General features: G+C 41.5%; 1 long non-coding RNA gene across 2 annotated transcripts; it reads right to left on the bottom strand.

Annotated features, from left to right (window-relative positions):
• Positions 1-8,567: 8,567 nt before the first annotated feature.
• On the bottom strand, positions 8,568-12,846 carry LOC123144830 (uncharacterized). Of its 2 annotated transcripts, none has more exons than XR_006471963.1 (2): positions 10,657-12,846; positions 8,568-10,542 (listed from the first exon to the last, which is right to left on the bottom strand). It is a non-coding gene; the product is annotated as an uncharacterized lncRNA (long non-coding RNA). The 2 variants fall into 2 exon arrangements; XR_006471964.1 differs by having other exon boundaries at positions 8,568-10,163.
• Between the last annotated feature and the right edge of the window lie 205 nt (positions 12,847-13,051).

Genomic DNA, 13,051 nt, shown 5'->3' with positions numbered 1-13,051 from the left:
ACAACCAATTTACAAGACCATAAATCAAGTCCTTTTATTTGTTTGCTGTAGGTGGAAGAGCCTGGGGTTCTATCAGTGACAAAATGGGGTTTCTGTCAATGACAAGATGAATGGTGGAGATGCCGGCCAGCAACACTGCAGTCAAATCCATGCTTTAAGCAATTCCTGTGTCTCAATGTAAACTATGAAAAATTAAAGGGAACACTTGAATGGAAGTACGTAGCACCCATCTCTTCTAAAACATAAATGTTTCACCTATATTTCGTTCATTTGCTCAATCACATGCCATTTGATTCAAGCCGCACACGGTAACCATAGCTGGCGACTGGTGCTAAACCATAAAATGAAAGAGATGACACAAGCATAAATGATATTCACCTAATTCTGAGCAATTTTCTCAAATCAGAAATGAATGTCATAAACGCGGTAAGAACGGATCTCTATGAACATCATTTTGGTTTCTACATAATGCATTGTATATTATATCAGGGATTCAGGAAATAACCATAAATAATAAAGCTTTGTAGCAAATTACTCTCCGTCCAACCATCCCTCCAGTACGCTTGCTCCCTTGCAGGCATTGATACAAGCACATGGGGATTGAATCAATCAGGCTAGTCCGTGAACCGGTTCAGCACTTGTTGTCCGTTCAATGTATTTCTGTGTCCAAAATTCAGCATCAGACATAACGGATATGTGTTGCAGGTACAAAGGAAATTCAGAAAGAGTACCGGGCTTTGGCTGAGCTGCTGCTTGGTGCTTGCCGTCGAGTTGGTGCTCGAGTTTGAGAGTAAGAGGGGAGGACAGGGAGGAGGCAGGAAAGTACGGGCATGACGGTCACACCGAACGGCTTGGCCTCCAGGTAGTCATCGTGCTCCTCAAAGGCAGTGCAGAGGTGCCACACGAGAGTGTCCATGGACTCCCACATCTTCAGAGGGTATTGTCATAGTGCCGGCGGCGAGGGGCATTCCGCCCGCAAGCACCATGGTCTTGTCGAACTGGTCCATGGCCGCTGCCCATGGCGTCCAGGCGGTTGACCGCAGGGCTGTAGCAGATGGCGCTGGAGATGTGCAGCCACGGTGCTGCACAGGCGAGGTGGGGAGACACGGGATGAGGCACAGGGGACGGCGGCCGGGAGCTGCGCAAGAGGGCGGTCGCGGCGCCGGTCGGGCGTCGATCCCGCGGCTCGACAAAAGGTGGCCATGGCTCCGGAGCGCGTGTGCGCAGTGCAATAGGGGCAGCGCAGAACGAGGAGACTGAGGAGGAGGCCCGGCGCTCGCGCCACGGACGACCGGTGACGGACTGGATCTGGGCGGAAGAGAGGCCATGGATCGGGGCGAGCTCGGGCGGTCACGAATGAACAAGAGGCGGAGAGAGAAGAAAATAATGGAGAGGAAAGAGGAGGCAGATGGGCTGAGAGGAGATCACCGGCGTGGCCCTCGTCGTCGGCGGCCGGCAGGTGCTCTCCGGTGGGGCGCGCGGAAACAGGTGACGAGCATCTCACGCGCATGGCGGCGCAAAGGGGACCTAGCGAAACGTCTTTTTTACTCGTGCCCGAATGGCTTGTGTGGGGCGGACGAGCTATGGGCTAGAGTTGGCCCATCTGACCGAGCAGACTCGCCTGGCTCCAGCCCAACATCGACTACGCTTCGAAACAATTGTCAGCGAAGCGAACGAAACCGTTTTAGTACCACCTCGTTATATGTTTTAAATTTAAACTGAAAGCGCAAAATCACGGGAAGAAGCGTATTGTGACGGTGAACCCGACAAAGTCGATCCGTGCTTTTTTATTATTATTATTATTATTATTATTATTATTATTATTAGGGAGAGATTATTCTTACTAGCACATAGCACATATGCCCGTGCGCTGCAATGGGAAAAATTAGTCTATCCATCAAAACAACATCCGAACGGTGCCGTATGGCGATGACAAGGAGGTGCACGCCATAATCTAGATAAATCTAGATAATTTTCGTTTCTCTTAATAAAAATCAGATCATCTGCACCGACTGGAGTGAGGAAGGTTTAATTCGATGTCAGAAGAATTAATTGAAGCGTGCCTCACTTTTAAACATGAACTTGGCAGCCCTATTGCTTTATCTTTGGTTCTTAGTGCATGCACCTCTTTAATTGGTCCTAGCACATATGCCCGTGCGTTGCAACGGGAGAAACAGATCCTCGCACGCCTCAAGAAACTCATCCTTTTTGCCACTTCTCTTCACCACATCATCCATGGTCACGATGAATGTGATCAACCCCACCCAGCATTGACTTGTAATCTCATTTGTCTTGGTGCTCCTCCTCGCTGGTGACGGGCCCTCCTTGCACACCGTCGGAATTTGCATGCCCCCCCCCCCCTCCCAATCCCGCACAGACAGACACATGAAAATGAATGCATAAAGAGTGATAGTGCAATCTATTATTATATAATTAAAACAAGAGACAAACAAGCCATCACGCTTATCCACATACGCTAATATTATTTGCATCGTTAGATCAGGAAAATAACGGTTGAGATTTATAAATTTTTACGTAACATATAAACATGTGTGTAAAAACATATTAGACTGCCACGTCTTTACGCCGGAAGACAAATAAGTCACCGCTAACCATAGAAATTGACTGCCAAGATTCAAAAGTTGATGCATCGTTGTATCCATTTGGAAGGAAAATATAAGTACCATTGTCATCGGCTAACCCAAGCTAGAGTCCGGAAAGATTTAAAAAAGGGAGTCCGGAGCGATACAACATTGTCCCGGGGCAACAGCACAAGGTAGTGGAGTCCAGCTGGGAGGCTCAGGTATTAGCACCGACTTCTCCTAACTTTTTGTGTTTTTTTAAACCGATGTGACTGGGCCTCAATAGTTAATTAATTGATAGTACATGATGAGAAACACAGCCGTGTGTAGCACATTATAAAGTCTGTTTCACTGACATATTAATTAGTATTTACTTTGTACAGAACACACACGTAATGCAAAATAATAATGATCTTTTTGACTCGCAAGATTAATAAAATTATAATGTCAGAAAAAGTAGTTACAAATTTTTGAAATAGAAAAACAGAAATTTCCGTGCGTACTATCAACTCATATTCCAAGTGATGAAATTTATACCTAATTTTTAATGCACGAAAACAAAAGTAAAATACTATTTCTAAGAGATTTGAGTCAGGCAGAAAATTACATTTGAAATGTAGCAGAAGTGAATTTTTAGAAAAATGTCATTAAAATATATTTTTTCAAAATATAGTAAAAAATCCTATGAAGCAAACAGTCCCATGAAAGAGAAGTATAGTGCCCGTCTCAAATAAACAAACCAAACGGTGGTAGAATACAAAAGATAAATAATAAAAATAAAAGGCTAAGTCAAGCAAACAAATCAAAAGATGGTAGCTAGAATATAGAGATATAAAAATTAAAACAAATACAAACAGTCATGTAGCAAGACTATTATTTTATGCATATAAACTTCTTCTCGCCATAATCAGTCATATATGAAAACACATATGTAAAAATAATACTTATACTCCAATGATCTTAATTGTAATGGCCCATATTAAAAGATTTAAAAAATACACGCTACAATACACGCGGAGGTCCAACGTACAAGCCTCATCTGACAGGAAAATAACTACTCGGAGTCATTCTCTAGGACATGTATCACGTGTATGGGGAGTGTCAGGAAGCAAAAATCCTACGGGTGCGAACTGGGATGGTAAACATGCATGTATACGTGCAAAGCCTAGCAGCTGTACATTTTTTTTATTGGCAAAGGCCAACCAATAAACAGACGGACACCTGTAAGGATATAACCACCCCCTGTAAAACAAAATAGCTATATAACACATCAAATTTTCCTTCAACTTAGCAATGTCCGGTACAATACACAGGTGACGACGTCCAGCAAACAAAAACTTAAAGCCATAGACTAAGAAAACACATGTATTAGGTGAGTTATAAGAAAACATCCTATTATGTGAGTAAAAAATGCAATATAAATTTATTCACATATTTAGCAAAAAATCACAGAAATTCAATATGAAGTGAATAAATAAATAAGTTTTGGATGAACTGAAGAAGTGACTTAAAATTTAGAATAATTGAGGAAATTAATTTTCATTTAAGATAATGGGAAGATCATTCAGAAGGTCAACATATGACAAGAGTGTTAGGGAAGATGTTTTAACCTTTTCTTTTAACATACACCGATAGTTACATTGCCTTAGATGAGCAAGTGACACAAGAAACTAATAACCAAAGATCAACATATTTGACATCGCTATTGCAATTACCGAGAAAAAGCAACTATAATATGGTTGACAAGGGAAGAGAAGATTAAGGTAAGACTGAACAATATAGAAGAAGAAAATCAAGAGATTAGTATAAACCTCATAATTTTGCGTTACATGCCATATGCTCTAAGTCATCTTATCTCAACAAATACATTTCTCTCCATCATGCATATCGAGTGAGAAGAGTAAATATGGGAAAACTACATCATGTGTGATAAAGTCACAAATTTATATGGACTTCTTTTTTGAACCAGAAGATGGTTTTTCCATAAAAGGTTATATGTAAAAGTATATTAAATCTAGACGGACTATATAATCATGTTTTCACAAATACTGGATAAACCGTCTCAAGATGTAAACCAAAATTAGCACTAAAGTTGTAAACACCGATGTCAGATGACGATTTAACCTGTAGTGACATTATCAAAAACATAAAACTCATTTTTATAATTAAAACGCACTACATAGCCTCGACCACCAAGCCAAGCAACTTAATGTATTTATATGCTTAAGACCTTGAGCAAAAATAAAAACAGATTCATGTAAATAACTGAGTAGATTTTTTTTCAAATTTAAAAGAGCATCGCAAGAAAAAAGTAATTATATATATGTGTGTGTGTGTGTGTAGAAAATGTCGTGAAACTAATCCAGAATTACAAATGAGTAAAATTCTAGCCGCACAAATGCGTGGGTGACTCCGCTAGTTAAGAAAGAAAGAAATAAACCGAGCCAACGTAATGAATGAATGGGTTATGTCATTCTACACTTGAAGGCACATAAACATCATACATTGGGTGGAGCATAGACAGACAAAGTTCTGGCGAAGTCGACGAAACGACGATATTAGATGCTTTGGGTGGAGCAATGTTGTGCACGAGAACTTGTGATTCAGATCGGGTTAAGGTCGAGAGAGGGAGAGTTGGATTGCAAATATGGCATGAATTACTCAACCCCCTGCTATATAGCTTAGGTGGGCATTCCATCGATGAACTTGCTAGTGAATATTGTGTATTAGAAACCTTTCAATCAACTCCTACTTGGAACCATGATAATCTTGATGCATGCATGAAGGAAATCATAAGCATACCAAGAAAGTAAATAATCATGAAAATTGAAAAATACGATTAAGAAACTGTAATCACTTGCAGTATTGATCAGCGTCTACCAAGACTGACAATTACAACAGGCTCTCAAGTAAAAAAAATCATTGGAACAAATACCAACGGATAACAACCCTGGGACAGAAAAATATAGTTTTGAGAGAGTCTAGACAATATTAATTCGATAATTAGAAAAACGAACATGATACCCTTGAGTGATACTTATGGATGGGAGGAGCAGGGCAACATGTTTCTGGAAAACATAAACAATGAAACTGAATTAGTGTAAAAAAAAACTTGTGAAACCAAATGACAACTTAATGTAAAGAAGGGTCTATCAATACTCTAAAAAGAAAGGGAATGTTATATATATCTCTTGTTTTAACTATGCATTAAGGCACACCCGACCGCATGCATGTCCTGAAAGTGGAACTTCATGTCAGCCTATCATGAGTAAGAATAATAATTTAGAACACAAATACTTAAAAAACCAGTTGGAAAACATTAATTGTTTACACTAATAAGTGGCACACAAGGATACCTAGAGTTTTTTTGGACACTGGTAGCTGGTGCCGGCAACCTTGAGGTGGCCTGACAATGATCCTAATCTGTACGCTCTCTACTATTTCGAAATCAACTGAGTAAATTACCAACATATATCAAACAAAACATGGTGAGACTAAGTACGTACCAGGAAGACTCATGAGTACACATGGGCAGCAATTTTTGGCACCACTGCTGCAAGCAGCGTCCTTCAGGCCATGCTAGGAAATAACATATCTGATCTCTAGTTGTATGTAGGAGGACATCATCCAGATAAATCAGAAGTACATACAACACTGCCTGCATGCCCTAGAAGAAGCATTAGGAGTTTATTAAGGCTCATGATTTGGGCCGCATCTGTCTAGCGCTTTGGCCGTCCTAGCCTCCTAGGTAACGGAATCTTCGGAGGAACTTGGACACCATGTTAGTAATCGAGCAAGTCACTACCATAATCGCCAACGTAAAGTTAATCGTAGCCCGACATTGCAACCGACCTGATCGCCTTTTCTCTCGTTATTCCTCAAGTATGGTATTGACGACAACCACTATTAGACGTGGAAGAGAGTTAGACGCGGGCTCGCGTGGTCACGCCGCCACAAAGTTACAACCTCCAGCTGCACCAGGAACGGTGCCTACCCGACGTGCCACACAATCTCTGCGACAGATCACGGCCTCTCGGTGTCTTCCCCTCCGCCCTATCCTCCGCAACCTCCTCCTCGTTGTCTTCCCCGATCACGGCCTCGAGCAGCCAACCCTGATCACGGCCGCCTCGAGCGGCCAACGTCCCACTCCTTCCGCAAAAGCTCTAGTTATTCAAGTCCACGACGGCGGCCTGCAACACATGCACCGAGGAGACTCGTCGCAACACTGGCGGCAAGAAGAATGATACGGCGCCCGCCACAGTTAGAACACGACCAACGACGACGACGCAGGGCCGCACGCCCGCACCCCACATGAAGGTAGCCTGCTCCCGTCAGATTGTTCATGTCGCTGATGTGGCTGCTGCCGCCGCAGCCGTGCAGCTTGTTCCCGGCGCCGCCATTGCTTCAACTTCGATTAAAACGGTGCCGATGTTGCTGCCGTCTTCGGCAAAGCTTTTGGCAGCTTTAGGGTTTCATGCCTGCCACGGTAGAACACCACCAAAGACGATGACGCGGGGCGCACCCCACATCGCTGAATTGAGTTGGTGCTTCGATCCAGGGAGTCGAGAAGCCTTTTTATGTGCCTATGCATCGACCTATGGAAGGCCAAAGGAGTCCCTGCCGATCTCGTCATGGTCGTGTGCGTGCTCCACGATACTTTGTGTGGGAGAAGGCGATGGGCGCAGGAAGGATTGGACGAAAGACGATGTTTCTGGGTCAAAAGAGGAAGGACTTGATCAAATAGGAAGGAGATCGGGACTGTCCCGACAGCGCAGCGTGATCGTGATATGGAGTAGCAAGGAAGGAGATCAGCAAATAGCGATGGAGATCTATTTTTTATAGGAATAGGAATAATAGCGATGGAGTATTGGAGATGGAGTCTTTTTTTTTTTGAGCAACTGCACTGGAGATGGAGTCGGACCTGGCAACATACCTCTTCGGTGGCAGATGCCCAACTAACAGGCAGCCCATTACAGGCGCAGGCGAACCATAAAAAGTCCGCAATAAAGAGTCCGCGAAGGTGAACCCGACGAAAGAACTGTGTGGTTCCTCGAATTAGTACCACCTCACGTATATGTTTTAAATTTAAACTGAAAGCGTAAATTCACAGGAAGAAGCGTATTATGACGGTGAACCCGACAAAGTCAATCCGTGCTTTATTATTAGGGAAAGACTAGCAAAAGGGCCCGTGCGTTGCAACGGGAGAAAAAATTAATGTGATTCATTGTGGCACAAATGCCAATTAAAGAATAAGTTTGCTGATGACCAAAATGATGGTTTAATTAACAATATAATTCTTTGTGGTGCTAGTTCGAAACATGCAACGTGGATCCTAGTCAACTAACCGGGTGAACAACTTTATCTTTAACCTAGTAAATATGCCCGTGCGTTGCAACGGGAGAAAAAAAACGTACAACTTAAAAAACATCATATCAGATGGGCTGCATTGCAACATATAGGAAATAATTAAATATGTACTTAACACCTACTCCCTCCATTCGGAATTACTTGTCTCGAAAATGGATGTATCTAGAACTAAAATACGTCTAGATACATTCATTTCTGCGACAAGTAATTCTAAACAGAGGGAGTATAAAACAATCTATTTATACCTCTCAAATAGCACGATTCTACATTTCTACATTAGATATGAACAAAACATTACCCCACTTGTTGTGACTAAACATTATATAGCATGCAAGGACATACACTATGTGATGCCACTTGATTGAAACAAAATGAGAACCAACTATACGTATCTATCCCATGGCACCTACAACACTCCATATACATGACTCTTCAGCAATATTCCTAGCCGTAACGTTTGGTTTCTATGCGTAGGTAGCTCAGTTCCATAGCTTATGTAAGAGTAAAAGAAGGGAAAGCTTCACCAAAGAGGTACATGATGTGAAGAAACTCTGGTTCAAGAGAGCAAAATGAGGACAAAGACATTAAAGTAATATATTTCTATCCGACGACAGAGAGTAATAAAATATAATCATAATAATTTGGCTATGCAAACGAACCAACGTCATGAAGAAATTTCACCCCATGAACTATTACAAACAAAAAGCTAGTATTAAGACCAAGTATAAATTATAAGCAAATAAATGACATGAAAACGAAAATCTGCATGCAGGTCTGTTGTGCGTGGCCCACTTTGTCCTTGGAAGAGGAGCTGTTGGTGGACACCGCCTGTGCCGGATTGCCGTCGAGCTCGGCCCACCGGCATGGAAATACGCCTTAACTTGGCCGCCGTGCTAATTCCTCTCATAAAATTGAACATTTGGAAATAAGATGATAGAAGGATTTATGTGATACTGTATGTTCAGCAAAACTTTATTAAATTTGGGCATAACTATTCTCCCAAATAAACTTGTCACGAATCCAGCTTTTGGCATACATAGAGATAATAATTGAAAAATAAGAATTAAAATTATGAAAAACAGATCAATAACAATGGAACATAAGAAAAGATATGACCGTTACAATATTTCTTAAGGAAGAAAAAATAGCATATCAGTATAAGAAGTTAATCTTATGGTAAATGCAACAATGACTAAGTGAAATCAGACAGTATAAAGAGGGTGAGGCAATTCAGACGGTATTACCATTGCACTCAGTTAACCAATGTAGTGGGATCACCAATTCACACTCCCGCACTGGGGTTGTGCATAAAAGAAGTTCTGCATTAGGCATGCAGTAGTACTGGACCCAGCTTTTGTTTACTCCACTGGGTAAATTAAGCAAGTGCAGGAGATCTTTAAGAAATTTAAGGCATGTGGACCTTGCTCCATCCAGTTCCTTCACAATAGAGGATATAGATTGTGCACAAACAGAGTTTTGAAACCAAGGCCCCATTTTAAGCCCTCACCAGTCAAGTATACGTCACACAGTAGGCCACCAAAATCATCTAGCATGTGAAGCAATGTAGATTTATTTATTTATCAGTTATGACACTATCACAAGAAAAGCACCATCCATGAAGGTGAACCCACAAATCCGTTATGCATTTTTTCAGAGCTACTGTGGTCGGATGAAATTGCTTCTTTATGAAGTCTAACTTTCAAAGAAGCAACATACATTATAATGGTCTGAACTTCAGTCTATGATATAATCCAACTGATAAATGTGCAATCTAAATTGATGTTAGCCTGTGAGATCAACTCAGCCAATGAAATGACATTGAGAGAGCCCACATACAGTGGTGCTTTGAAGGCTGCTACAGTAGGGAAAGTGTGGTGGCTAAGTTGGTACTAATGGTGGATTCATGTAGAAGCACCTAAAAACAATTAATATTGCAAATTCGTACCTCTACTTGAGCATGGGCGCACGCCACTCCAGCGAAGTCGGCGAGATTGAAAACCTCAGATGCATCAATTTTCAAGCAAGGAAACTTGCGATTTAGTCAGGATTTTTGTCGAGGGAATCGGGTACCTTTTATGTCAAAGGAGGGCAGTTCGGGTGTAATCCGCGTCAGGCACGCCGTGCCTACGTGCTTGAGCAGTTCTCCTGCGCTGACAAAGCAGGGATCTGATCCGAATCTTGGTAATCTCAATCCCTTCAGGAAAAAGCCGACCACTGCATCAAAACAACCATGTAAAGATTTAGATTTTTCAACAACATTAGGTGAAAATCTACCACGAATTCTATAGGTAAAAATCTGTTAATCTGTAGATCGAACACAAAGGCCTTTATATTGTTCTCCCTTAATTTCTTAATGGCTTCCTCAACGGATCCTGGAATAGGATAATCAAGTAGTGTGATCATCAGAGCTTAACATCTCAAAAATGATGAATGCATAATTAAGAAAGTTTAAGCGAGAGGCAATTCAAACTTGCATCATTTTGGTTAAACCTTCTTAGTTTGACGTAATTGGTCTTTGAGCCATCCTTTGAACAAAGAATCTCGCACATCATTGACCTCATTGGGTTTCAAGTATATATTTTTGTCCTGGCATCTACTTTGTATTAAACTAAGATGAATGGGTAAAAACAACTCTTGCAGTCTCAAGTAAAAGAATGGAATCATTTCTTCTGAAGGAACTACAAAAGAATGGTGAGCAGGAGCTTACTTCAAAACAACATCTATGGTGTCGTCTCCACTGAGAATAGTCATTTACTTAGCTTCCTCAAGGATCCCTTGCAAGAATCAGTGCAAAGATTGTTGGGCACTAAAAAATTAATTACGCAACATTCAAGTAGAGACCGAAAAGATATCAAGGCACTTATCAGAAGACATGCAACCTTTAACCATGATAAAGGAACACCCTTTCATTAACACTGCATTTGATAATGAAAATTATTGGTAATAGCCCGTGCATTGCAACTGGAGAAAATAAATAAATCATAGTCCGTTCCAGAATATAAGGTGTATTGATTTCCGTGGAAGTCAGCCATTTAAATGTTTGACCAAGATTATAGAATAAAATAATAACATCTGCTATACCTAATAGATAAAACATGAAACTACTTTTCATGATGGATCAAATTATATAAATTTCATATTGTGAATATGTATATATTTTTCTAAAAGCTTGGTCAAACATGCACTCGTTTGACTTTTGAAAAAACAAATACACCTTATATAAAGGAATGGAGGGAGTATAACATAATGGGTAGTCAGCTAGGTATAAAAGATTTTCATTAACATAACAAATCATATAACATCTAGCATCATCATCATGAAGATAGTTCATCAAAAGTTCACACTGAAAAACTTCCATTTAAGCGAAGAATTCATCATCATAATCAGCGGCAGAAGTGTTGCGGGCACACAACATCAGGCTTGTCAATATTTACATGTCGTTTTTGTTGTAAATTTTTATTGAAGATTTGATATAATAAAACTTGATGGAAGAACTCAAGTTAGTTCATCCAAATTTATTTCAATATGCTATGCACTCACAACAAATCTAGCTTTATAAATTTTGCATGTACCATCAATGTTTGGGCCAAGGTATTAGAGATAATATATTAATGCAAATCATCTGAGGCTTGGAATTTAAGGATATGGAGTTACTGAGTGGGCCTATGGGTGACTCATGACGAATGTCAATGATGTGAGCAGATGTGCTAACAGTCTGCCATGTTGCTCTGGAGTCTCATGGACGCCGGTGGCCACCCAATCTAATTGAAACTCCATACACCTTCCACTCCTCTGCATCAACCATCATGTGATAATTTCATCTACTGGACAGAGAATAAAAGCATGAGCCTGGGTATTTCCATTGTCAGTCTGCTCCACACCACCACATTGGTCAGCTCTTGTACTCTATATGGACTACTACCATATTTCTGAAACTTAAGATTGCACAGATTAGGCCCTTCACGGCTCCCACTTAAACAGAACATCTTTACATCACGAAGCATCATTCTTGAACAGTAAGAAGTTCCAGTTGGATCAAACTAACAACATATAAATACAAATCACATAGTTACTACCTATCATAAATCCAGACCAGATTGTCAAGCAATAGTACAGTAGCAAAAGTACACGCTGAGAATTACAACAGCAAGGGAGCGTGCTACTTCCAGGTTATTTATGATCTGTTCATACAAAATCTAGTACTCATGTTGTAGGATGGCGTTCAAATACTAATTTCCTTTTTCTGAAAAAACAATAACATCTTCTCTGATCTAGAGAGAAGAGATAACAAATAGTCAGTTCACTTTGCAAGAATTTAGAACACACAAAACAATCAGTGTCACGAAGATGTTCTGGCTAGCAAGCCATACTTTCCATCAGCACACAGGCACACGCACGCGAGCCGGTACGCACGCAGCAGCAGGCTAAGCACACACCAACACGCACTCATAGCACGCGATCACCTCGGGCGTCCGGCTGCGTAGGTCATGGAGGAGGAGGTGAAGGTGGAGGCGGCCGGCGCTGATCCGCCGGCCCGCCGGCATGTACTCCGTTCGTCGGAGTTTCCATGGGTCGCGGCAGCGACTTACAGAGAGAGAAACATCGCCCGAGAGTGGATTCTGCCGATCTCATCCGAATTTGGCGACTGCGGAGCGAGGACGGGCGCCGTGGAGTGGAGGGATATAGAGCCGCGGCAGCGGCGGCGGCGGAGGAAACCCTCGCGTTCTCGTGCGGGGCAGAAATTCCAACGACGGGTGAGTCCGGGCTGCTTATGAAAACGTCAAGCCCAGCCCAAGAACGAAACGTTTTTCTCTGTTGACCACTTAAAACGAGGACGAACGGACGAACTATTAGTACTACCTCGTTTATATTACAATTTTGTCCATACAAATCGTAAAAACGTATTATGACATGAGAAGAAAGCGCATTGTGACGGTGAACCCGACAAAGTCAATCCGTATATATACATATACTAGCACAAATGCCCGTGCATTGCAACTGGTTAAAAACTTAACGTGATCCTGGTGAAAAACCCTTTATATTGGACATGCATTCGGATCCGCTAATTGCGTTCATGAAATTTGCTAAGTGCATAAAAAGCA

Source organism: Triticum aestivum, chromosome 6D (assembly GCF_018294505.1).
Source record: "Triticum aestivum cultivar Chinese Spring chromosome 6D, IWGSC CS RefSeq v2.1, whole genome shotgun sequence".
Taxonomy (NCBI): domain Eukaryota; kingdom Viridiplantae; phylum Streptophyta; class Magnoliopsida; order Poales; family Poaceae; genus Triticum; species Triticum aestivum.
This window is presented reverse-complemented; position numbering and strand designations above follow the sequence as displayed.